At 32.4% G+C, this 5,118-nt stretch overlaps 1 long non-coding RNA gene across 1 annotated transcript; it reads left to right on the top strand.

The window, feature by feature from the left end:
• Positions 1-291: 291 nt before the first annotated feature.
• LOC145807823 (uncharacterized) lies at positions 292-971 on the top strand. The gene is made up of 2 exons (XR_014351241.1): positions 292-409; positions 743-971. It is a non-coding gene; the product is annotated as an uncharacterized LOC145807823 (long non-coding RNA).
• Positions 972-5,118: the final 4,147 nt, after the last annotated feature.

Below are 5,118 nucleotides of genomic sequence, written 5' to 3'. Positions count from 1 at the left end.
TGGTTGTGTTTCAGGGTGAAGAAATTATTGTGGTAATTCCATGGGATGAATGGTGGGAATTGTCTCTTAGGGATGAATCCAATCCACAGGTAGTGTTGTTGCCCTTACATCCAGATGTGCGTGCTAAATTTAATTCGACTGCAGCATGGGCATATGCTCGGAGCATGGCAGGGAAGCCTTATGGTTATCACAACATGATTTTTAGTTGGATTGATACCATTGCTGACAACTATCCACCACCTCTTGATGCTCACTTGGTATGCTTAAGTTTGATATTTTTCTAATAAAAAGCACAAAAGCACCAAAAACAAAAATTATATTTATTCTCACATTATTAACCTTTTTTCTGGTATTTTCAGGTGGTTGTGTTGGAGTTTGAGAAGGTTGCATGGATATGGGGTTTAAGAAGGTTGTTTGGAGTATATAATTTATGACTGATTTGCTTATCTGCTTAATCATTATTATGTGGATGTGGGCTTTTCCAATTTTATTTTGTTCTTCTTTTTATTTTTATCCTCCTTTAGGTAGACAACTGAATTTCATTAAAATGAAACTAATGGCCTTTTGTTTTCTGTAACCAAGTGCTTTTGCCTCCTTAAGTTTGCTTTAATTTATTGTCATAGGGAGTGGATATATTTATTTTGTTAGAGAATAATTTAAAGTATAGTTAAGGGTGCAAAAGCACCAAAAACAAAAATTATATTTATTCTCACATTATTAACCTTTTTTCTGGTATTTTTAGGTGGTTGTGTTGGAGTTTGAGAAGGTTGCATGCATATGGGGTTTAAGAAGAGTTTAAGAAGGTTGTTGGGAGTATATAATTTAGGACTGATTTGCTTATCTGCTTAATCATTATTATGTGGATGTGGGCTTTTCCAATTTTATTTTGTTCTTCTTTTTATTTTTATCCTCCTTTAGGTAGACAACTGAATTTCATTAAAATGAAACTAATGGCCTTTTGTTTTCTGTAACCAAGTGCTTTTGCCTCCTTAAGTTTGCTTTAATTTATTGTTTTAGGGAGTGGATATATTTATTTTGTTAGAGAATAATTTAAAGTATAGTTAAGGGTGCAAAAGCACCAAAAACAAAAATTATATTTATTCTCACATTATTAACCTTTTTTCTGGTATTTTCAGGTGGTTGTGTTGGAGTTTGAGAAGGTTGCATGCATATGGGGTTTAAGAAGAGTTTAAGAAGGTTGTTGGAAGTATATAATTTAGGACTGATTTGCTTATCTGCTTAATCATTATTATGTGGATGTGGGCTTTTCCAATTTTATTTTGTTCTTCTTTTTATTTTTATCCTCCTTTAGGTGGACAACGAATTTCATTAAAATGAAACTAATGGCCTTTTGTTTTCTGTAACCAAGTGCTTTTGCCTCCTTAAGTTTGCTTTAATTTATTGTCATAGGGAGTGGATATATTTATTTTGTTAGAGAATAATTTAAAGTATAGTTAAGGGTGCAAAAGCACCAAAAACAAAAATTAAATTCATCTAAAATAATAAATTACTCACTTTGTATAAAATCCATTGTTATTTTATTTGAGTTTTGTAGAGCGCGTAATACAAGCAAAATTGTTATAAGTTTTTTAAGAAGAAATATATTTCAATATATTTTTTTAGTATCTTTATTAAAAAAATAACACAAACTTTATAAATTTTAACATAATACTTATAGATTATAACTGCATTTTAATATTAAAAATATTTACACCGTGCCTTTAGGCACGGGCATACGCTAGTCTATATAATAAGGGAAAAGGCTTTTTGAAAATGTCTAATTTATCTTAGAGATACATTTTGATCCAATGATCAATATCAATCTTGGTGTATATCAATAGCTTAGATCTATGTAGTTCCCGCCCAAACATTTCTCTCCCTCACCCTTCCACCTACCCACGTCTCCTCCCCATTCCCTCTTCATCTCTCTCCCTCTCTGTTCTCACCCACTCTCTGCCCCATTCCCTCTTTATCTCTCTCTCTCCCTCTCTGTTCTTCTTCTTTCCTACCTTCCTTCTTCCGCTGCTCTGCAGTCTTCTGCCTCTCGAACTCGACTCTGCTCTCCAATCTCGCAAGGTAAGATTTCTGCCTCCCCCTTCTCTCTCTGTCTGTGTCTGCCTCTCCAGTCCTCGAACTCGCATTTTGGGCTATTTGATTGTAAGATTGATTGTTGTTTTAATTGTTATTTTGATTTTGAAATCAGAAATTCGGATGATTTATTGATTTATTGTTACATAATCTATTGTATGCCCAGATGGGATTTTTGGAAATGGTGATTTTTGGAATTATTAAGTTAGGTAAATATCAGAGTTCCGATCACCCCAGCATCGACTTAGACTGACGGTGGTCTTGGCCTGTGAGTATTCTAGGTAATCGACCACCGCCAACTACAAGTTCATTAAAAATCATTCGAATCTGTCAGTTTCATCTCTCCGCTGATCTGATACTATGGGGTTTTGTCATTTTGTTCTTCATTCTTGATTGTTTACTTGTGTATTCATATGTTTTTTGCTTCTTGAGATTTGGGATTTGCAATGGCCTGATGCATATATATGATTAGGGTTGAATTTAAACTACTAAGAACATATGATTTGGAAGGTAGAAAAACATAATGAACAATAACAAGATAACAACGGATACCTTTGAAAAAATAAATAGTTGTAGGGGTGACTGTACTGACCCTTGGATCTGGGGGATCATCTTTCTTGAAGCAGTCTTTCCTCCCCAAAGCAAGATTGCTATGAATGATGGCAACAGTCAACTGTTTTGTCAATGGCATGCTTGCTGCAGGCATATGAAAATTAGGGAGCTTATGCATATGTTTAATGTAATTAATTGGCATATGCTATATGAAAAGGCTAATTTTCTAGAATTAAAAATTTAGAACATTAAATGTTTGAAAATGCCCTCATATTGCTCAATCACAAGCCATTCAACAGTCCATGACTGTGGAATTAAAGGCAAGGTAAGGACCCCTATCTTATCCCTCTTTTTCATAGATAAAATACTCCATTAGAATGTACCAAAGGTGTGCAACCCATGTACACAATATGCATGCACAGTCTATACCAACATTACACAAAAAAGTTTAAATATATATATATATTTTTAATACTCAATCTGCCATGCTTTATTCTTTTAAGAATATATAATGCCTTCTTATAATGAATTTGATGAATGTGCCATGAATGGGATTTGGGAATCTGTTGTGTATATATATTTTTGGTTTTCTCTGTTGATGCATTACTGAAGTGTTATTGCTAATTTTTTAAATGACTAAGTTTTTTAATGATGAACCAGTCTATCGATTCAATTGATTATTTTATAGGTGTTTTTACTTAGATGGTCAATGTCATATATATGTAGGTAATACTTCGATTGGAGCTGGATTAAAAATGATGGATCATAAAGGATCATAAAGGACATTTTCATAGATTCGTAACAAAAATTCATAATTTAATCGTCTTATTAAATTTAGCGATTTTCGTGTTCTTTTATCTCAGTATGTTATATTTAACCTTTGTTTGATTGTTGGTTTTCGAAAGATAAATTCGGACACATTGTTATTTTAGGCTCAATCTGAATTGGGGATTTTATATGTATATATATATACATATCTCTATTAGATCTTAAATTCAGTGTTGAAAGAAGTTTTTATTTATTTTCATAGATTCGTAACAAAAATTCATAATTTATAACATGAAATTAGTTTGTAATGTAATCAGGATGGTTCGTAAGTAAGACTTTTCTTATGGTGTGCCCCTTCATAACTACAACACAACCACAGTTGTTCCTAACTGACACCACAAAAATTGCTGCTTTTCTTATGATATGGATTGTGTATAGTAGTTGGAACTTTTTTATTTGCGCGTGGTTTTCAAAAGTGAAGCATATTAGGATTCGCTTGCTTCTTTTTGTTCTAAAGGAGGTACATCTTTGTGTTTTACTAATTAGCTTTCCATACATTGGTTTTTGTCAAAAGGATTTTGTTGGATATGGATGAACAAAAGAAAGTTTTCACAAAAGTTGAGCAGCTTCGCCCTCAAGCTGAGGGACTTAATCTCACAGTAAAAGTTGTTAATCCAAAGATGATACTGCCTAAGGGTCGTGCCAATGGAAATCAAGGACGCCAAATGCGACTTGCTGAATGCTTGGTAGGTGATGAGACAGGAATGATTATCTTCACTGCCAGAAATGATCAAGGTTTGTGCTTTGATACAAACTGCTTATGCTTGAACTTATATATTTATTCCATATTATCTTCCTGATGCTATTTTTTTTCCCCCAATGATATCTCTGATTCTCTATACATGTCATACATCACGTGTTATGTGTACCCATTTTTTTTAATGTATTTTTTGTTTGTTGGATGATATCTGTAACTGTGAAATGTAATAAATATATGGAATTGCAGTTTATAAAGGTAAAAATGGCCAATTGAGTGTTAACATTTTTCTCAACATTGTGTAATGCAATAAGGCCTCATCTTCGAAGGATTTTAATGAGTTATTCTGGTTACATGCTAGAAGCTTCAAGCTTCTCAAATGCAATTCAACTCTTGATGCTATTTTAATTGAAACTTTAATGATTTTGAGGAAACTTAGTTATTTTACGTTCTCTTGCTGAAATACTGATTGTGTTTGTTTAATCGTCTTATTAAATTTAGTAATTTTCATGTTCTTTTATCTCAGTATGTTATATTTAACCTTTGTTTGATTGTTGGTTTTCGAAAGATAAATTCGGACACATTGTTATTTTAGGCTCAATCTGAATTGGGGATTTTTTATATATATATAGATATCTCTATTAGATCTTAAATTCACTGTTGAAAGAAGTTTTTTTTTTTATTTTCATAGATTGACTACACTGCCTGTGGTTTAGTTGGATTCTTGGCATGATCAAATTCAAATCCAACACGATCTTATTTTATATAGTTACAAGTTTTCAGAATATATTAAATATTTTAGTTTTTTATAAGGTAGGTAATGCGAAGTGGGTATTGGTTGACCTGTTTACCAAAAAATAGATATTTGGTTGCATAGTTTTGACTGCTCTTTAGTGTGTAAGAAGCTATATGTGAGCTGAATTATCACTACCAAGAAAAGGAAAAAGAAAAAA

This window comes from Camellia sinensis, chromosome 14 (assembly GCF_055761805.1).
Source record: "Camellia sinensis isolate YWXY chromosome 14, ASM5576180v1, whole genome shotgun sequence".
NCBI classification, from domain to species: Eukaryota; Viridiplantae; Streptophyta; class Magnoliopsida; order Ericales; family Theaceae; genus Camellia; species Camellia sinensis.
Note: the sequence above shows the minus strand (reverse complement) of the source record. Positions and strands in the feature narration are given on the sequence as shown.